The 22,758-nt window shown below is 42.0% G+C and overlaps 1 long non-coding RNA gene across 1 annotated transcript in view; it reads left to right on the top strand.

Moving 5' to 3' along the window:
- Nucleotides 1-22,758, top strand: part of LOC106995095 (uncharacterized) — a 397,441-nt gene that overhangs the window by 195,931 nt on the left and 178,752 nt on the right. The window contains exon 4 of the long non-coding RNA XR_013412222.1: nt 17,337-17,441. This is a non-coding gene — a long non-coding RNA (uncharacterized LOC106995095). The remainder of the gene's footprint in view (nt 1-17,336; nt 17,442-22,758) is intronic.

Below are 22,758 nucleotides of genomic sequence, written 5' to 3'. Positions count from 1 at the left end.
GACTTTTTCTGTAATTTTGTTAGTCTGTTACTAGGATATTGTTCTCTAATATAAAGGAAAAGGCGGAAGCTGTAGGGAGAATGATTTAAACCTCAAAAATTGATTCAACAGCAAGTAGAATTTCATAATAACTAAGATAATGGGTATGAAATGTAGCTAGATTTGGGTGTTAATCCTGTCCTTGCCACTTAACAGCTGGGTTACCTTGAGCAAATTGTCTACCTCTTCAAGCCTCTGTTTCCACATCTGTAAAATGGAGATGATGCTTGTAATGTATAATCATTGCTTTGTAAAAACCTCCCTAAATTTAGTGGCTTCAAACAAAACTCACTTAAAAAAAATTCTCAAGCATCTGTGTGTCAGATGCCTGCAGGTCTTGGCTGACTCCCCCATGTGACTGCAGGGTGCTGGGAGGCAGCTGCTCCACATGCCCCTCATCCTCTTGGAGGAGCAGGCTAGCTGAAGCGTGCCCCTCTCGTGGCAATGGCAGAGGGGGCAAAAGCATGAGCTCAACAAACGAAGCATTCATCCAGCCCTTTGTCAATCCTGCTAACATTTCATTGGCCAAAGTAAGCTACATGGACAACCAACCCCACAGCCGAGGAGCAAGGATTATGCTTCTCCCATAGGGCTGGTTACTGGGGGGGTAAACAATCACCAATCTGTTACCAGGTAAATACCAGGCTTATAAGGTTGTTGTTAGGATTGAATGAAATAATAAAGTAAAGTATTTTGCAGAGTTACTGGAGCTTCCTGAGTGCTAAAACAGGACAGCTGTTAATTCTACCTACCATTGCCACCATAACAAGGTATATTACATGCTCCTAGTTAGTACAAGTAATGAAAAAAGGACATTATCAAAGCAAAAAACAATCTGTAAATATGGTGCTTTAAAATACGTCTGCAAAATTTTTGATACTTGTCCATTCAGAAAGTGGGGTCTACGTTCTTTCTTTTGAGTGAGGATTAGATTTAGTGACTCTTTACAGGAACCAATAGAAAAAAAAAAAAAGTGGAAATGCAATGCCAGAGACTAGGTCCATGTAACCAAGGTCCAGTTTTGGTCAATGGAACATGAGGCACATTTTCTGGGAGGGTATCTGGGAAACCTTTAGCTTTCCTAATAAAACATAAAAAGATGAGGTTGGTGTCACCCTTGCACCACTTCTTGCCTTTGAGGTTGACACTGTTTACAGCAACAGGTGTCATTTTGTGACCAGAAGGGTAGAGTCAAGAGAATTACAGAGGTTCCCTTGTTGATATGATTACGTAAAACCAACGTTACCTACTTCCAGATTTATTTTTATGTGAAACAATTAGTTGGGATTGGCCAGGTTTTCTGTTGCTTATACCTAAAAACATTCCAAACTCATAGAACATGAGTGGAATAGGCTGAATAATGGCCCTCAGAGATGTTTATTATCTTCACATACAGAACCTGTGAATGTTACCTTCTTTGGCAAGAGGGACTTTGCAGGCATGATTAAATTAAGAATCTTGATATGGGGAGATGATGTCAAGTTATATGGATGGCCCCTAAATGTAGCCAAAAATGCTTTTATAGATGAAGGGAGAGGGACATTTGTCTATAGATGAGGACAAGGCAAAGTGCTGGTGGAAGCAGAGATTGGAGTGATACAGCCACAGCCAGGGAAGGCAGGTGGCCACCCCACATCAGAAAAAGTGAGCAAAGGATTCTTTACTGGAGCCTCCAGAAGGAACCAGCCCTGTCCACACCTGGGTGCTTCACCAGAGTGAAGTGGGGAACACTGAGGTGATCTGGGTGAGGTCAGGGAAGGCTTTCCTGAGGAAGACATAAAAAAGTGAGCTGGCGTTAGCTTGATAAAGAGCAAGGAGGGAAAGAATGAAACATATTTATTTGAAGCTTCTTATGGGCCAATCACTAGGTATGCCAACCAATGAATTCTCACAATTATCGTGTGAAGAAGATGCCATTGTTATTTCCATTTTGCACATGAGGAGAATGAGGTGGCTTCTCCCCTCTTCTTGGTCGCCTCCTTCTTCCCTCATCTTTTCTCCCTCTTCCTCCTCTTTCTCTCCATCCTCCTCCTCCCTCCCTCCCTCCTCTCCTGTCTCTCTCCCTCCTTCTCTTCCTTCTCTTTCTCCTCCCTCTGTCCCTCCTCCTCCTCCTTCTCTCTCTTCTTCTCATTCTCCTTCCTCCATCTTTCCTTCTCTTCTTCCTCATCACTTTTCCCCTGGCCCCTACCCTTCCTTTCCTCTTTCTCTTCTTCTTCCTTCTTCCTCCTCATTTTCTCCTTTTCCTCTTCCTCCATCTTTCTTCCTTCTCTTCCTCCTTCTACCCCTCCCCCTCCCCCTCCCCTCCTCCTCCTCCCCCCTTCCTTCTCTCCCCTTCCCCCTCTTCTTCCTCCTCTTGCTTTTGCTCTCCTTGTGGTAATTAGAGAGGAAAAACATGTGCCATTAACCTCTATGCACTTGACACTGTGTAGGCACCTGATGCATGCTGACTTACACGTCACATGGGAGTTTGCACTGAGTTCATGTAAAAGTTTGTGCTCTTGCACACACACACACCCTCACCCCCACATGCACACGCATGATTTCAGGACTTGGACATTTTTTACTTCTGAAAAAATGACCACAGTCTTGACAAATGCTTCAGGAGAGAAAAACATTTCTCTTTTGTGCCATGATTTGCTCAAAGGCAGATGCAGAGTGTTCGTTCAAATGCTTCCTCTCCCCTGATTATCTTGTACAAAGCTCTCCATTTGGGAATAGTTGCAGGTTTCCTTGTCATTCTCCGGCTCTGGTTCATAGACAAATGGATCATTTATTAAGGCACACTTCAAAATCAGAGTGCCCTCAGTTAGAAATGGTTCTGTCTTTTAATTCAGGCATAATCCTAATAGAGACACTGCTCTCAGGGCTGAGGAATCCTTGTAGGATTCTTTGATCAAGGGACACTTTTGAGTTCAGTGGCTTCAGCTGTCCAAGCCCTAAAAATAACAGTGGAGCCATTTACTATCTGGAAATGTCGATTTCGGTCATTTCCAGTGAAAGAAGCATATACCTGTACCTGTATTTGAGGTCAGGGGAAAAAGAGGGAACAGGAATAGCGTTGTGGTGTATTTCCAACATGTGGCAATGCGACCCTTGCTCGTATGCCAATAACTTTAGGTGGTGTTAAATTACATCTGAAGGCATTTGACACCCTGCTCGTTTATTAGCCATCTTAGAACTATCTTTCTGATTCTATGAGATGAAAGTTTCATTTTGGTATGTTATGCTTCTCAAACTCTTATAAACTTTTGTGTTTAACAGAGAGATTTAGTCTTTACCTAAGACTGAAAAGCCCTCTGCTCTGCCAGCCTCCCCTTCCTCACTCCCGCATCCCTACTCATTGCCACTTCTCTCTCCTTATTTCCCTCAGTCTTTTGCTGCCACCGCTCTTTGCTGTTTGTTACACACACAGCCCATTCCCACCTCAGAAACTCAGCATACTTCATCCCCTAGGCCCCGGAGTGTTCTTCCCCCAGAAATCCATGTGGCTCAATCTCTCACCTCCCTCTAATCTTTAATCAAACACTGCATTTTCTGTGAGGGTGGCTCTGTCCACCCTATTTAAGACAGCGCCACCCCCTTCCCCCCATCTCCAACATTCTCTCTCTTCTTGCTCTGCTTTATTTTGGAGCACTATTCAACATCCAAAATATTACAAAGTTACTCGTTTACTGGGTGTCTCCTCCAGGAGTATATAAGCTTCATAAATTCAAGAGTTTTTGTCAGTTTGGCTCACTGCCATATTCCTAGAACTTGAAGAACAGTGCCTGGCAAATAGAAGATGCACATGAAAAATTTTGTTGAATGGATGAATGAGAGAGTTGGTTTTTGACTTTGGCAAGTGGGAGCATTAAGTTAGAGTTTAGTAACAATGCTGTGTTCCATTGTGGCTATTGGTACCTGTGCCTTTTATTTTGAGCAAGTGACATTAACATCTGAGCCCACAATTCCTGATCTGAAATCCCTTTAAAAGTCCATATTCTTATTCCCCAACAATCTGTTGAAGCTGTGTCATTCATGGCATTATTTAACATGTTCTTGGGATTGTTCACAGTCCAGATGAAATATGGATTTCATTGTGTTTGGAAATGCATATTTTGAGTCCTTATATCAATAGAGGCTTTTCATTTTTTTAAATGAGTTTTTCATGTACAGTCCGTGTTTTTCATGATCTTGGGGATAAAATTTGTTGACAAGAGAGCTGTGTGCTTTTTATTTCTGCCTTGCCTCAAACTTAACCAACAGATTCGCCAATAAAATTTAGATTTGAACTGTGCCCCAAGCACCACCTTGGAAGTTGGAGTTCGGCGATGGGCTTGACTAAGATCTGGCCTGTGAGGCCTGGGCAGACACTCAGATAACTGATTTTGCAGAAACACTAGTGTCAAAAAGATGGAGAATGGTGGAAAAATCCTCAGGAAGGCAAGCAATCTGAGGCCTGAATTTGAGAATGGTTTGGAGGAAGAAGGCTGTAATTCTAATTAAACAAATTCTCAGATGCATCTGAACTCTCCACACCCAATGATGGACAGCTACCCAATTAATTCATTATGCAACACATTTATTGAGCTGCTACTATGTGCCAGGTATGTGCTGAGTGCCAAGCTCCCAGTGATGGAGAAGCAGAAAAAGTTCTTACCTTCCTAGAGCCTAACATTTGGAGGGTCAGATGACAAACACATCAACACACACAAGTAATCATTTGTAACCCCTCATTACAAACTGGGATGAGATCGTTGAAGGAAAAGTTCAGAAGAATCAGTAGAAATTAACAACACAGGTGAAGAACTGCAACTTAGCTTGGTGGTGAGGACATCCAGGAGGCAACTCAAAGTCCCACCAGGCCACATTGTCCCTTTCCCTTCCCCTAACAGCCCTTCATGTCTCTCTTCCACCGGCAGTTCCTTCCTATCCTTCTGTTACTCATTTTCTGCTCCTAAGCCAGTGGTTTCCCAGCCTCTTTTTTCTTTCTTTCTTTTTTTTTTTTTTTTTTTGAGACAGAGTCTGGCTCTCTCACCCAGGTTTGAGTGCAGTGGTGCGATCTTGGCTCACTGCAACTCTGCCTCACCGGTTCCAGTGATTCTCTTGCCTCAGCCTCCTGAGTAGTTGGGATTACAGGCACACACCACCACGCCTTGGCTAATTTTTATAATTTTAGTAGAAACGGGGTTTCACCATGTTCATGTCAGGCTGTTCTTGATCTCCTGACCTCGTGATCCACCCACTTCGGTCTCCAAAAGTGCTGGGATTACAGGCGTGAACCGCTGTGCTCAGCCTCCCAGCCTCTTTAACATCCAGGGGAGTTGCTGAGATACCCCCATTTTCCCCACCAAATAACTCCCTAGAGCCATCTGGCTCCAGTACCAGCTTCTGCATCCCCTCTCTATTTCTCCCTAGAGCCATCTGGCTCCAGTACCAGCTTCTGCATCCCCTCTCTCTTTATTTCCTGTCATTGTTCTGGGCCCAGCCACACTGAACCACAGTCATTGGCTCACCTGTCCATCTCCTGTACCTGCCTGGAAGCCCCTTGAGGGCATCATTTCTACCTTCTCAGCATGTAGCACAGGGCCATTGCTTATGAAAAACTAAGTGATAATAGCTAGGATGTATAGGTGTATACTACGCGCCTGACAGTGTTCGGATACTTTCGCAACTCGTTAAATCCACCCAAATTCTCCAGGAGTTGGTGTTATCACCCCTACTTTATGGAGCAGAAAACTGAGAACAAAGAGAATAAGCGATGCAAATGCGTAACTGGAAGTGGCAGAATCAGGCAGCCTAATCCCAGACTCCAGACCGTCAACCACCATGCTCTCAATGAATGAATGAAAGAGCAAGTGAATGAATAATTTTTTATGTTATCTTATCCCATTTTATTTTTAAATATTAACAGGTATTATGATGGGGAAGCCCTGAAAATGATAGAAAGGTTTGCACTCTACTCATTCAAACCCTGTTTTTCGCTCATCCTTGGTTTTTGAAGATTTCATTACAAATTCCTCGAGATGGTCTCAGGGCAAGATTTTGCAGGTGGGAATTCCTAGTAAATAATCCCTCCCTTTCTACTTCTTCCAGCCCCCGTGCAACTGTTCTCATCAGGGATATTGTTAAATTGCTGGTTTCCACAGTTGGTTCTACCATGAGATTGGGAAGATACGGGAACTAGTCATAGTTTACCAAAGCCAATGCAGAGAGGCGTCTCTGTGAGCCTTTCCTGCAGTCCTAAAGTGCCCCAAATAGCCTTCTCTTTCCCCTCGTGCCATGTAAATAAGATAAAATTATCACTTACTCAATACCTGCTGCATGCCAGGTACTGCACAGGTGACATCCCTTACCTCAAGGCGCACCTTCCCCAGAAGAGTGAATGCTCCACCCCTGGACAGCTCCTCACCTGTCGGTTTTCGCTCTTGGCTCCTATTATGATCATGTGGAGAACCTGGCGCTATTCTGTTTCGAATAGAACCTGGTACTATTCTGTTTCGAAGACCCTGGGCCTCTGTTCTTTAGTAGCTCCCCAGGTGGTTCTGCCACACATTTAAGTTTGAGACCTTCTACACTTCGTAGTTTAGGGCACATCAGCATCACCTGGTGGAGCCTTGAACTGCTGAGCATCTGGTGTCCAGGTGATCCGTGTTCAGCATCCCCATATCTGCTGATTGCCCTGGTCATAGGAAGATGGTAAGCTGGCCACTTGCCCTTCCTTCCCAGATCTTTAGGAGGCTGTGGGAAGCCTTGGAGGCACCCAAAATCCAGGGAACACAAACCTGGGATAGAGGCTTTTGTGCAGGTAAGAGGCCTTTGCCTTTCATTTTGATTATAGTGTGTTTTTGTTAGCTGGGTGGCTTGGGGTTTGTTGTTTGAAACCGAGATTAATATAGCTCACCAAGACCTTTAAAACCCAACTCAAGGTATCTTATCTGTGCCTGTTGTTGTGGGGTTGGAGATAGGGTGAGTGAAGACTGTTTCAGTGTTATATTTTCCTAAGCTTATTCACATCCAGTCTCTCCTCTGATTCTAAGTTCAGCAAGATTGGAGCGGCCCTTTTTACAAAAGTGGAGATTGAGGCACAAGAGAGATGAGGTGAAGTGGCCTGCTCAGGGACGCAAGGTTATGTGAGTTATGTGGCTGGGGCGATAGCCAATGATGTCTGATTCCCAGATGATCTGAAATAGAGTAGCAGCTGTGGCTTGGGCAAAATCTCCTAAAACTATACCTCACAAGGCACTCACAGACTGCCTGCCGCTTCTACAACAAACCACAGCGACACTACTTAGACTTAGGGTTCTGGTGATAAATTGGCATTAATGAAATCTCAATATCTACCCATAAAGAGAAAAACAAAAAATCTATAACGGGCCCTGATGGGCCATTAGATCTTAATAGGAATAATACAAATTCCTGGCAGAGCGCATTACTGAACTAAGTGAGCCTGGCCCAGCCCATCCTGATCTGTAGCATCTCGATATTCTTACTATACCTGTATATGTTGGTTTAAGGTAACAGTAACAAAGATCAGGGAGGCAAGATTATAAGTTAGTAATAGAGCACTTTCACTTAAGGACTGAAGGAATGAACTTGGACAAATTATTGAAACACTCTGAGCCTCTGTTTCTAATCTGAAAAATGGAAACAACCATTCTCTTGTCAGCTTGCTGGAAAGAGGTCATGATATCTCACTGTTTTCACTTGCATTCCCCTGGTTTCTGGGTGGATTGGATACCTGTTAAATGTAGACGGATATCTGTAGTTCTTTTGTACACTGCCTGTTTATCTGCTTAGTCCAGTCTTTTGAGTTGTTGACCTATGTTTTATTTATTTTATTTATTTTTTTGAGATGGACTCTTGCTCTGTCGTCCAGGCTGGAGTGCAATGGCGCAATCTCGGCTCAGTGCAACCTCCGCCTCCCAGGTTCAAGTGATTGACCTGCCTCAGGCCCCACGGAGTAGCTGGGATTATAGATGTGTGCCACCATGCCTGACTAATTTTTGTATTTTTAGTAGAAATGGGGTTTCACCATGTTGCCCAGGCTAGTCTCAAAATCCTGACCTCAAGTGATATGCCTGCCTCAGCATTCCAAAGTGCTGGCATGAGCCACTGCACCTGGTCTGACCTATGTTTTAACAATATCACTCTTTTTGTGACAGATACACATATATTGTCTTCCTATCTCTTTTATTTAGACAATTATATTGAGGTATAATTACCATAAAATTCAACCATTTTAAATACACAATTCAGGGATTTTTTGGGGGTAAATTTATAGAGTTGTGCATCCATTGTCACAATACAGTTCTGGACCTTTTCCACCAACCCAGAAATTTCCCTTGTGCCCATTTTCAGTTTATCCGTGCTCCCACCCCTAGCCCTAGGCAGCCACTAATCTGTTTCTGTCTCTATCAGTTTGCCTTCTTTGGGTATTTCATATGAAATAGAATCAGATAATATGTAATCTTTTCTGTCTGGCTTCTTCCACTTAGCATCATGGTTGTTAGGTTCATCTATGTTGTAGCATTATTTAATATCAGGACTGCAGTTCTTTTTACTGTTGAATAGTATTCCAGTGTTGGGATATACCATATTGTGTTGTCGCCAGTCCTCACTGTGTATGTGGGCAGATTTCACCCAGGAATACACTGCTCCCAAAACATCGTAACCTCAGACAGGTGGAACAAGTGGCCCTCCTCACCTCCATGATCATTATTGATGACGCCACCTGGCTTGGGCATTGCTCCTTGAACTGTGGCAGAGAAGCTGCTGGTCTATCCCCCACTAGGTAGAGTCTCTGCCAATATAACTGTTAGAGGGGCAATAATCTAGTGATGGTGGTGGTGGTGGTAGTGGTGGTGGTGGTGGTGGTAGTGGTGTTGCTGCTGGTGACAGTGGTAGCAGTCGTGACAGTAGTAGTGCTGCTGCTGGTAGTAATGGTGGTGGGGTGATCATGGTGGATTCTGCAGTCCTCCTCTTATCTAAAGCCCAGCAGTTTCACAGGTACACATACTTCTCAGATAGCTGTATACCTTTGGTGATTTCCAGAGCACTGAATTGGTTGACTTTGTCAATTTTGTCCAGATGTAGAGTTGCTCTTGGGGAAATGATTTGTTGATCTCCTTGTTCAGCTATAGCTGGAAGGCTCATCCTGCCTCACAATCTTTTGATTGCCTTTTAACTTAGCTAGGGGTTCTATTGCCATATAATTTTGATTTTGACTTGCGTGTCAGTATCTCCGTTTTAGCATTTATTTTTGTCTTGCTCAGAAAGACTATCTTAAGATCATTAACATATTCTCTCATACTTTCCTCTAATACTTTACAGCTTTATGGCTTATGTTTAGAGACTCCTGAATCATGTGCAGTTCCTTCTTGGAAGGGTTGTACACATTTATAATTCCACCAAAAAAGTATACACATTCTTTTAACCATACTTAGCAAATTTGCTTATATTTCCTCACTGTTAAAATAGATTGTTTTGTTATTAGTTTCTATAGTTTTATGTGTTCATGTTATTTGCCAAATACTTATTTTCATAAGAGTCTTTCTATGTGGCAGATGCTGAGCCCTCCTTTCTCATATTTGCTGCAAATATTTCACCAACATGCTGCAACATTAACTATATTTTATTATAGCATTACAAAATAATTTTAGAAAAACAGGAAAATAAAAGCAAAATAAAAAATTTAAAAGTGTAGTTTTTTATTTACCTCTTAGTATTTGTGTTTTTCACAGTTGGTGTACACATTTACCCAAAAAGATCACCTGACAAATAGTGGATTTTTTTTCCCAACTATTATATAATAAACCTATCTATCACTTAATCCCCGACATAATTTTAATGATCAAAAAGCTTTCTATTACGTGGATATGTTGTACTTTGCTTAATTCACTCCCTTCAGTTGATCCTTAGGTTCTTTGCAGTGTTTTACTATTATATATGACATTCTAAAAAACCCGTAGCTAAATTGTTATAGATAGCTGATTTTTTTTCCTAGCATGCTTTGCCAGACAACATACTGATTTCTGAAGCTTTTGATGCAGGTTGACAAATTGGCATCCAGAAAACTTAATACAAACTATATTCTCACTAGTTGTATGTAAGAGTAACTTTACTCCTAGGACAGCAAGTATCATCATTTTAAGAAAAGGTCTGCAAATTTGGAAGGCAAAACTGCATCTTTTCAGACAAGATGGGGTGCATTCAACATGATATGGCTGTAGACTAAAACTGCATCCTTTCAATGTGTTTAGCATACATTCATATATGTATGTTTTTTATAAAAATTGTGTAAATATATATGTGCATGCATATGTACACTTCTACATGTGTGTATGCACATATATGCATTTTAAGTGGCCATTTGGTTGTTAATGAGGTTGAACATTTTTTTAGATTAAGCAATTACATGTCTGCTTTCATGAATTGCCTCATGTCACTTTTTTTTTTTTTTTTTTTTTTTTTTTAGACAGAGCCTCGCTATGTCAGCAGGCTGGGTTACAGTGGCACGATCTTGGCTCACTGCAGTCTCTGCCTCCCAGGTTCAAGTGAATGCCCTGCCTCAGCCTCCTGAGTAGCTGGGATTACAGGAGCTCCGCCACCATGCTAGGTTAATTTTTTATATTTTAGTAGAGACGGGGTTTCACCATGTTGGTCAGGATGGTCTCGATCTTCTGACCTCATGATCCCCTTGCCTTTGCCTCCAAAACTACTGGGATTACAGGCATGAGCCACCATGCCTGGCTTTTTAAATTAAGTGTATTGATCCTTTTATTATTTACTTATGAGTTCTTTATATATTTTTAATTTGCAGATAGGAGACTGCAATGTTTTATAGTGTACTTTTTTGAATTTAGACTATGTCGTCAATATAATTCCATACCAATAATATAATTTTTATATCAAGATCAAAAAGATGGCAACATTTTACTTCCTCCCATTATCCTCTACCTAACCATGGTAGGTTGATTGCAAAAATCGGTGGAAAAAGTTCTCAGTTCTTTCCCCTTGCTTGTGTCTGTATCCTTTGCAATACGGCTTTGCAGCTCCTCCTGTAGGAGATGGAATCTGGTGTCTGTGGCAGTTTTGACACTTACTTTGCCAATGGCATAAGGTGGAGTGACAATGGCAGTGTGAGGATTCGTGTGCTTCTGCTGTCTTTCGGAAACCTGCAGACATCATGTAAACAAGTATGGGTGACGCTGCAGGCTGCTGAGGGACATGTAGCCCTATCACCCAATGGGCTTAGAGGATGACGAGTCAGCCACCAGACTGGTAAGTGAGGTTGTCCATGACTGCCAGGCCCAGATGAACTGCCCGCCAACCACAGATGCATGAGCCAGTCTGGCCAAGGAGATCAGTTCCGGCAGCCCAGACTGACAGAGCCATTCAGGCATCCCATGGGGTCATCAGTCAGAATACACCATGGTCGATTTAAACCATGGATTGTTATGTAGTAATGGATATATATATATATTATAGTTTCTATATTATATATATATTTATATTTTAAGAAGGTAATGTGCAGAATCTGGATTTTATTTTTACTCTGTATAGGACTGTGATTTTGTATGTGCTATATCTTTCCATGGTTATTTTCATATTATTGTATTTGTACTTTATCATCATGGAGAAGTTTTTAATATTCACCACCAATCATTTTATACACTGTGCTAATGTTTGAGTTCTTTGTTTTGATTTATCTCTTGTCCATGTATTCTGCATATTGAGGGGAAAAAGTCATGACACAGTGCTATTTAAAAATGTGTCCGTTGTAGTCACCACTGAGTTTCGCTTGAATCATAATTTGTACAAAGTGGAGGAGAGGTGTTTTCTGTTGGTTTTATTTCATAACTTCATGAGATAGGAACTGTTTTTATATTGGTTGAGATAATTATAACAACTTCAGTATATTCATGGTTATGTTTGAGTAAATTAAAATCCAGTTTCCTAGAACAAAAGTACAATGAGCAAATAAAAATTGTCCATTATAAAAAAGTTGTCTCAATTTTAAAATTATATAACAAACAATTAAAGTTTAAACTTAATGTAGAATCTGACATTAGAGCTTCAAATGAACAAACTTGTCAGAATTCAATTTTTGAAAGATTAAAAACATACTGACAAGAAAGAGCTTTTACTACACTGGCTAATATTTTTATCTTAGTAGGTTTAAAAGCATCTGAGTATTCCCTATCTTTTACCCTTATTTATATGATGTATGCAGTATAAATAATTTATATGTAATAATGTTTTGCCCAGGGCGTTATATTCTCACAGCTTTGTATCAATAATCAAAATCTGAGAATCTTTCAAAAGTTACCTATGAGATTATCTTTTAAATCTGACTTTAATCAAAGCAGAATTAAGAATGTAGAGATTTTGGTTTTCCATTTTACTAATATTTTAGTAATTTTCTCCCCTAAAATCTAAAATGCATGTTACAATTTATGTGTCACTATGTATCTATCACTGAATCATTTTCAGGTGTGCCTGTCTATTTGGCTGGGTATAATATTCACAGGGTAGCCATTTTTTTTCCTCCTTTAAAACCCCATTAATGTGGATGTTATTCAGTTTTCTTCTGGGATATATTGTTGGAAGGCCAGCATGCATTCTCTCTTTTTATAGGTAATCTGAGTTTTCTGCCTAAATACTCTTAGTAGTCTTCTGTTTTTGAATTAAAAAAAAACAGCGATAAAAGAGGTTATATCTAGGTATTACTTCTTGTGTTAATGTTGCCTGCCTTTTCACTTTCAGAATAAATTATTCAGCTTCATTGTAGCTCCCATTTTACTTTCGTTTATTTGTTTTGGTTTCCTGCAACACCGGTTATCCATATGTTGGAGTTGGAACTTTGCCATGTGTTTTTCCTATCTATGAATTTCCCTCTCAACATTTGTTTTTTTTACTTGGTGTTCTAGGAAAAGCATATCAAGATTGTTGTCCACATTTTTTGGTTTTATGTCAATTTTAGTCCACCATTTTAAATGCTATTTTATTTTTAATTCACTTATGGGGTTGTGTTTTGTTTCATTTTTCCTTTCCTGTGTTGGGAACCACTATAACTTTCTTGGTTGTCATATCTACATGTCTTATTTGAGTTCCCCATCCTAGAAGCAGACCCAACCAAAGGCCCAGCACCTGTACAGGGGAGGGCAGGCAGCCAGTAAGAGGTGAGGTATTAAGCCAACTGCTACAGTGGGGCAACTCAAGCTAAATCCTGAATGGAAACTCTGGGAAGTGGTGTGAACAAAAGCTCCAAATTTTCCCATTCAAGGGGTGGGGAGTTGGGGACATTTATATCCTATACCCTGCCAATCACTGGTTAAAGGTTGTATGCAGGGAGAACTTTTACCATGACCATGGCCAAATGAAGTTCTGGCAACCTAGAGGCAGATCTACAAAAACCATGGAGATGTGTGCCCTCATAAATCAGGCTGGTGTGCCCATAAATTGTAAGAAGGGACTATGGGAATAATGTAAGTTTTGGCTACATTAGATAAAAAGAAAATCAACAAAACTGGATGCCTCCCTGAAAAAGCTATGATAGCCAGGATAAATAGTGATTGAGGAACACAGGTTTTGCACTATGAAGCCTTGATTTAAATTAGATTTATTTCTACTACTTCTGGTGTCTGTTTAACATTTCTAAGACCTCTATTTTCCTAAGTATAAATGAGTTATAACAGTAGGGTAGTTTTGAGAATCAAATATGATAACGCTTGGTATCCATTAAGGGCTCTCATACATAAGCTTTTAAAAAATACTCAGCTATGAATTTACCTTTGAGTGCCTAACTGGTCATATCCCTTAATTTTATGACATAGTGGCTTTTGTAATGTTCTAAATAATGTGGTGTGTTTTTCTATCCTGTCTCACTTCGAGTCAATTTAAAGAGCTGTCTAGCTGGAAGATCCCTAAAAAAGAAAAAGTATCTGAAACAAGATCCTGCACTTGTTTTGTATCCCAGTATTTAAAAGTGCTTTTCTGTTGACTATAAATCTTTTTATATCCCTAAGTAACCCCATAAGCTTCCATAGACAAAATTATGCTCAGAGAGGTTAAGCAGTTTACCCAGGATCACACAGGAGGAAGTAACAGCGTGGGAACTAGGGCCCAGGTCCCTCCGACTACTGCATCAGTGCTTTATCACAGTCTCATGCTCCCTTCATGTTTTAGACAGAATTATGGCCCCACAGGTGTTCATGTCCTAATTCCCTGAACCAGTGAATATGTTATCTTATATGGCAAAAGGGACTTGGCAGATGGGATCAAGGAACTTGAGATGGGGACATTATTCTGGGTTATCTGAGATATAATCACGAGGGTCTTTAGAGGGAGGCAGGAGGGTCAGAGTCAGCAAAGGAGTTGTGTGGCTGGGCGTAGTGGTCATGCCTGTAATCCCAGCATTTTGGGAGACTGAGGCAGGCAGATCACTTGAGGTCAGGAGTTCGAGACCACCCTGACCAACATGGTGAAACCCTGTCTCTACTAAAAGCGCAAAAATTAGCCAGGTGTGGTGGCGCATGTCAGTTAATCCCAGCTGCTTGGGAGGCTGAGGCAGGAAAATCACTTGAATCTGGGAGGCAAGCAGAGGTTGTATTGAACCAAGATCATGCCATTGCACTCCAGCCTGGGCTGCAGAGCAAGACTCTGTGTAAAAAAAAAAAAAAAAAGTTGGGCAGTGGAAGCAGGTGTGCATGAGAGAGATGGGGGAGAGAAAGATTTAAAGATGCTATGCTGTGCTACTGGCTTTGAAGTGGAGGCAGGTGGGGCATGAGTCAATGAATGTGCATGACCTTCTAGGAGTTGGAAAAGATAACAAATTCTCCCCTAGAACTTTTAGAAGGAATACAGTCCTTTTATCCCCATAAGACCCATTTCAGACTTTGACCTCCAGAACTGTAAGATAACAAATGTATGTTGTTTTTAAATCATGGAGTTTGTGGCACTTTGCTTGCTACAACAGCCATAGGAAACTGATACACTTTGTAATGGTTAAGATTTACACACCTATGTTGCTTTAGGCATGTAAAAATTGTTTATTCATTTTTTTTATACAAGGAACAGTGCTTAGAAGGACATGCAGAGATGAAGAAAGGTTGTTCTGAGGATCTGAGTCTACGTGCAAAACTTCAAATAAGTAGGAGGCTTTGTCTGTGGGTTAAAATAGAGGCCAGCTTAGGGTTCTCCCAGTACGCAGAGTGAGAATTCAGACAAGTTTTCCTGATCAAGGTGCAATTGGAGCAGAGTCTTTCAGTATGATTATTCCCTAGGAAGAGATGTGCAAAGATTACCCTGGGCCAAGGGAACCACACATGCAGCGGCATCAGAGAAGTATCTGGAGAGTCAGGGAGTGGAGGGAGCAGCCTTACATGTGGGGAATGATGGAAGCAATGACAGTTGTGGCTTGGCATGTGGTTTTCCTTAATGCCCCCAATGTCTCCCAACAATGGCTGGCTCTCTGACTGCTCAGCATGGCACCATGGACTTGCCTCGGGCGTTCCAGGGTCTGGGTGCTCTCAGCAGGGAAAGGGACTCAGGTTAGCATCTGCCCAGAGTTTGTCTGGCTCCAGGGGTGCCATCAATCTGCTGATTCTTAAGCACCAAGCATCAATAAAAATAATCAAAGGAAACTAGCAGCCCATAAACAATATTAACTCCAGGACTGGTAGGCGAGGGGGTGGAGAATATTGGAGCAACACACATTTGAATACTTGGACAAAGCCCCAGTGCAAAATGTGCTTTCTGTAAAAGGAACAGATGCTGATCAAACCATCAAGACAGTAAATGGTTTAATTTTATATTTTGAGAAGAAGACCATGTTCTTTCCCCCTTTCGATGCATCTCATCATTGGAGACGTGTCTTCTCTCCAGAGTTTTAGATCCTGGGACTGTTAAAGTCTCGATCTCACATTTGGTCTGAGTCTGGTCATCCTCATACCCTCCATTCTGTGACTCTTTGACACAAAAACTGTTTCCCTTCTACCCAGTCCATGGCAATACAATTCAAATAGTGCACCCTTTGAGCTCCAGCTCATGTATAAGATCTGATTTGTTTTCAACTGTATTATGGAACAAGGTACCATCAATATTACGAAAACTATGATAACAATGATTCAGGCACTGATGTAGCATGCTTGGTGCATAGCGTTCCTGACCTGGTTTAATTAACCAGGTTAACTAGTGGTGGCTTCCAACTCTCCCCTTCATCTTGTGCTGTGTGGACAGGGCCTAACATCCGAAGTCCAGGTAAACTGGAAGATCTAGGCTTATCTGTTCCCTGGTGTTTTAGTGAATTACCTCACTTCATTGTTTATATTTTACATAGATAGCATGCCCTATGTGCCAGGCATTCTTGTAAGCACTTAAGGATATTAACTCATTTAATCTTTATAACAACCTAACATGGCAGGTATTATTATCCCAGTTTTAGTGATGAAAAAACCGAGGTGCAGCGAGGTTAATAAATCCCCCAAGGCTCTGTAGCTCCTACATGGCAGAGGTAGGATTCAAACACACAGGGTTTGGCTCTGCCCCAAGGCTGTCCCTTTGGGACTGAGAAGATGTGGTCATTCTGTGGCATCTTCTCACCTGCTCCCCTCTGCAATGGGTTGGATTGGAAGCCACACCTCTCATACCCCAGGGTTTTGTGGCTGCCCTGAAGCCGACTGCAGCCCCGGGCCAGCCTGGCCCCCTGATCTCTCAGAGAGTTGGATTCTGTTTGCTTGCCTGGTCTTGGCCTTTGCAGCATTGTGAGGCCAGGAGGGAGGAGGGGAAAATGGCTTTTCCCACCCTGTTCCTCTTGACTTGCCAATAGCCACTAGGCCCTGAGCCAGCCACCCTGTGGGAAGGTCTCCAACTCCCTGGGCCTGCTGCCACTGCAGATGTGTCCTTGCCCCAGCAGTAGAACCAGGCCGTTTCTTGGAAACTGACCAGGGGGTGCCAATGGAGAAAAAGATTAAACCTCCTTCTCTGTCTACCCTGATGGTCACCTACACCCCACCACAACCCCAGAGTGTAGGGTAGCTGTGCCCGTGTTCTTTTAATAGCCTCTCTGAAGTCCCGTCATAATCTTTAGAGCCTAAAGAATGTGTTGATCTCTTGGAGTCTGGCAGGTAGGAGACATTCTCTAATATTCTAGATGAGGTCCCTGCAGTGCCCATCTGCAGGACGGACCTCCCCACCTGTGCCTTGGTAAAGGCAGGTCCCGGTTTCTCTCGTTGAATCCACACTACATGCATAGGGATTTGGTTTTTTTGAACTTAGGATGGCACTTGGACAATTCTCTTTTGTTGTTCATTCAGTCAGCAGACACAGAAGGACAGACCCTGGGTAAAGCACAGGACATCCAGAGACCAACAAACCACAGTTCCTGCCTCATCCAGCTCACAATGTCCCGAGGAAAGCAGGTAAACACACACTTACATGGAGAAATGAGGAAAGCTTTGATGGTAGGGAACAAAATGAGACAGACAGGGTAGACTACTCCAGGGTGGACAAGAAGGTCTTTAAAGAGCTGACATTTGTGTTACGTCCTCAGAAATGGGCAGGGGTTAACTGAGCACAGAAAAGGAGGAGCCTTTGTTAAGGTGCCGGGAACTATGTATGCAAATGTATGAACAGGGAAGAAAACATTTCTGATGCCCAATGCGACAATTGAGACTTGTCATGTCATATGAATACTCTCGTTCGAGGAAGTGATGTCTGGTGCCACAGCAGCCACCTCGTGATGGTGAGGCTATTCAGCTAGTATTTGAGTCAACACCTTTGGACTGTTTGGTGGAATATTACATATCCTTAGGATTTAAGCCATGCTTTTGTTTTAGTTACTTTCAGATCAAAAGATATTAACTGATACAGCTATGATAAGAAATACAGTGTTTACAAGCTAAGAAAGGCATCAAATGTTGTTTTATGCAGTTTGTTGTCTGTAGACATGGCTCTGTCCATAATGGGTAGATGTGTGTGTGCACGTGCATGAATTTGCCTGTGTGAATTTTTACAACATTACACACTCCAGTTGTGTCCCATCTTACTAGTCTAAATAAATACCAGTCAAAATGGAGGGACAGGTGCAGGTACCTCTTCATGCCATACCACCTCCCCGGACACAAACCTCGTGAACAATTACCTCCAGAACAAACCACACTCACCCACTTGTTCACAAGGAGGATGCCAACTCTCTTCATACCTGCCGCACGGCTTTGGAAAAAAATTTAAAGTTCATCCTTATTTATAAAGTTAATACCTATAATGAAAAGGTTTCTCTTTGATGTGGGAGTGCTTTCGAAGTCTCAGTGACCTATATTGCCAATGTACTCTGTGTATGAGGTGAGGCAGGGACCGGCTGGGGAATTACCCATGTTTAATGAAGACTAAAATTAGAATTTGACTGAAATCCACAGAAATGGCTCGACAGCAAGTTAGAGATGCCCCTGGGGAGCTGTGGGCAACTCAAATTTACCCACAGGCGTTTTTGAAAAAAAAATTTTTTTTGAATCAGCAAAGTTGGCTCTTTTGAGCCTAGAATGCTGCTTGCACTCAAAGGCCTCTCTCCCCTCCCCCCACCCCGACCCCCTGACATTGATGCTCTAGGGACAGCTAGGCACCTCTGCAGGCCTTTGTCATGTTGGTCATGCCTGGGTGAGCATAGCACATGAAGCCTGGTGATGTTCTGTTTTGTCTGTGCCAGGGGCCACACTCCTCACAGGAAGTTCTAAGAAAAATCATAGCATCAGGAGTGTTTATGCTGTTGACTGAAAAATGCCCTAGATAGATATCCTCTTTTTCAGTGATCCCTGCAAAAAGGGACTCGGTTGAATTTTGGTAGTCTAAAAAGCCCAACAGAAATTTGACATTTTACTGACCAATATGGAAAGAGAGGCCTGAGTGTATAATAAGCTTAGTTTAGGGATCATTTCTCTAAACCCAGGAACCATAAAGACAAATAACTTAAAATATGGTAATGAGGGACAAGTATGGAAGTCCAGCTTTAGCACAGTTGTCTCATTCCACAGTGGCCCAAGGAAGGGAAGCAGCCGGGAGTCAGGGCAGAGCCCAATTTAGAAGGTAAATCTCTCGATTCCTAGGCCAGTGTGCTTTCTGCTAGGGCCTCTCACCCACTGTATGCATGACTGCTGTATTAGTTGCACTTGAATTATCGAGGAGTATATTTATATACTTGTATAATTGCAAAACTTTTAAGTTATAAAAGTATTTATAAAAATGCTTGTTTTTCACAAAAAAAGAAAAACTATATTTAAAAATGTAAATAATCACTTTCAGTCCTTCTCCACTTCCTGCCCACTAGGGAACTGATGTTAACATTTTGATATATGGTATTCTATAGCTTTTTATATTCTTACATAAACATAGAAATATATACACATGTGGACTAGAGGCACGTCTAACTATTTTTAATAAACCGTTATACTTTTTCTTCAGCATTTTCCTTTTTCTTGTAATAGTACATCAAAAGTATCTTTCTGTATGTGTATACATCATCTAATTCTTAATAGTGTCATAATATTCTATAATATAGATTTATCGAAATGTGCTCATCATTTCTTATCAGTCCAATTACTCACTTTTTCAAAATACAACTTCATGCAACATTTCTCAGGGCCACTATTGCCCTGGTCTAGTGTTTCTCAAACTTGAGAGTTACAAAAACCACCTGAAGATCAGATTCCTGGGCCCCTCCTAGCAATTCTGATGCAGTAGGTTTGAGCCTGGGAATTTGCATTTCTAAAGCTCCCAGGTACAGTGATACTGCTGGGCTGAAAGCTAGGGTTTGAGTAGCTCTTCCCTAGTCCAAACTCAATTAGCTCCTGGTGTGATGGGTGAATTTGTCTCTTAATTCGCTGGCTTTTACCACAAGCCTCAGTTTACCCTCCGATCTCTTCATGGTACAGCTAGAATGATATTTTGGAAACAAAGCTGGTTGAACTTATCGCTGCTGGACACTGAAAACTCTTCAGTGTGATCTCACTGTGCATGAGATGGCCTACCTGTCCCTGCTCATTCTCTTTCCTCTGCTCTGAAGGATTTCCCTTCTTGGCTGTCTCCCACAATGGCATTCTTAAGGTCTGTCCTACTTGCCACACTCCTTGCAGACTCAGGGCCTTTGCACATGCAGTTCCTGCTTCGTCTTGTGTCTTCCCTCCTACCCTCTCTTAGCACAGTGCCTTGCCCATGGAAGCCACTCAGAAAGTAACTGTGGAATGAATGTTGGAATGAACAATGCAGACCTAACCATCTTTATGGACTTCACAGTCTATAAAATGCTTTGATGGATTTTTTGGGGAGCCAAAGTGTGCAAACCCTACCTACTCGGTTTGTTCATGTTCTCCAAGGTCCAGTTGAAACCACCCATGCTCTTTAGGAGCTGAGCAGAATGGCAGTACTCTAAGCTGCTCTCCAAGACGGAGTATTAATCATTTCCAGATACAAAGTTATCAGCGGTACCTTGTGCTCTACGCTGCCTGTCCTCCAATGCAGACTACATGGAGGCCTTTGCTGGCCACAGCCAGAGGGCACTGGTCCAAATGGGCTAAGCCACAGACACTGTAGAAACTGCCCCTCCGTATGTCTGGTTTTTCAACAGCCTCCCTTCCTGTGCCTCTCACTTAGGTCTCTGCTCTGTTTGTCTCAAACACATCTCTTACGGCTCCTTGGCAACCCATTTTTGCCTTCTGGATGTTAAAATGCAAAAATGGGTAAATGGGAAATAGTTCTCATATACAGCCAAACCAGAACTCATTTAAAACATTCAAAGGATCCAGTATCCTATCCTAATAAGTAGGGACCCAACCTTCAGAGTCCAACTTAAAAAAAAAATCATCAGGGAAATCATCTATCCTCATCAAAACCATTTTAGGTATCTCCCCACATTATATACCCTTAAAGACCATCTGTGTTTATTTGTTTAATGTCTTTCTTCCCCACTGGGTGTGAAGCTATTTTAGGGAAGAGATCATGATGATGATTTTTTTGGTTTGTCTGTTTTCTTTCTATATCTTCAGTGCCTTGAACAGTGCCTGGCACATAGTAGATGCTCATTAAACACATGCTGAATGCATGCGCGAATGAATGAATGACCTACTCATCCCTCTTTTTCTACTCTCTATTTTTTTTTGTTTTGTTTTGTTTTTTTTTTTTTTGAGATGGAGTCTTACTCTGTCGCCTGGGCTGGAATGCAATGGCGCGATTTCGGCTCACTGCAACCCCTGCCCCCTGGGTTCAAGCAATTCTCCTACCTCAGCTTCCTGAGTAGCTGGGACTATAGGTGTGTACCACCATGCCCAGCTAATTTTTTTGTATTTTTAGTAGAGATAGGGTTTCACCATGTTTGCTAGGCTGGTCTCGAACCCCTGACCTCAGATGATCCACCTGCTTTGGCCTCCCAAAGTGCTGGGATTACAGGTGTGAGCCACCGCACCCGGCCTCCACTCTCCTTTCTTCTCAGCTCTTCACACGCACTTTAAGTTCCAGATACACAAAGTCAAATTCCCTACCTAGGACCAAGCTCTTTCAAACATCTCTGCCTTCTCATGGAATTCTTTCTCCTCCTAAAATTTCATCTCCTTTCTCCTTTCCATTTTCCAGCCTGGAAAACACCTCACCATCTGCTAAGGTCCTAGTGCCATTTTCACCGGCCTCACTGTGGCTTTGCAGGTGCACGCAGGTATTTTTGATCTCCCCCTGTGCTGAATGTGGCTCCTAGCAGCTGCAAGAACCACACTAGACTTGAATTATAGCCATCTCACACTTACCATCAATAATTTATTTCCCATCCTCACACATTCTGCCCGAAAATGTTAACTTGGGGCCTGTAACTACCTATTTTAGATAGGAAAAATTATATGGCATTAACCTGTAGCCTCCAACCCTTAACAAATTTATTAAATCATAACTAGGACAAGGTAAAATACCTACATATGGAACAAGTGATCATGTTAGAATATAAAATGTTTAAAACTTTGCTTGTGATATGTCAAACAATTAATATGGATGCTGAGAATCGGCCACCTCTCCTGCAGTGATGCTACAGAACACTTCTTAGCACCGGCCACGTTTGGAGACACAAGTTCTGTTTTTGACCCTCAGCTTTCAAATCGCTACATGTCATTCTGATGTTGTACTGATTTTATTTGGAAGGGCACTCAATTCTTTATTTGCACATTGTCTTAAAAACTATATTGCCCTGAGTATTGGGGAGACAAATATATGTTTTCCTTTACCAACATTGGTGCAGTGATGCTATATTGGGAAATATTTGCATCCTATGAAGCTTGCATATTAAAAACCAAAGGTGTTCAGCCAGAAAAATGTTAACAAGGGAGATGTTCTCTGTGAAAAACATGCTGCATATTTTCCTAAATCCAGGTAACCCCTAGCGCAACCTGGAGAACTTTCTCTTTCAAGTGGTTCTTAGGCTCCTCTACCAGAGATTCGGGTTCAGTAGGTCTGGGGATCTGTGGATGGGGCCCCGGAATTGATTTCCAACTGTTTCATATGAACAACCAGGTTGAGAGTCGCTGGTTTAGGTTATGTATGGTCTCTGCCAACTAGCTGATGAGCTTTTCAGTGACAGGCTTTCTTTTGTTTCTTTATGCCCATGTGCCTGGGATGAAGTTGAGGTGAACAGTACTGATACCGTGCATCCAGCAGGCCTGCCATAAATGCTGATCCAGAAGTGTTTGTGTGAGGCCAGGCGTTTTGGAA

The sequence above is a fragment of the Macaca mulatta genome, chromosome 20 (assembly GCF_049350105.2).
Source record: "Macaca mulatta isolate MMU2019108-1 chromosome 20, T2T-MMU8v2.0, whole genome shotgun sequence".
Taxonomy (NCBI): domain Eukaryota; kingdom Metazoa; phylum Chordata; class Mammalia; order Primates; family Cercopithecidae; genus Macaca; species Macaca mulatta.
This window is presented reverse-complemented; position numbering and strand designations above follow the sequence as displayed.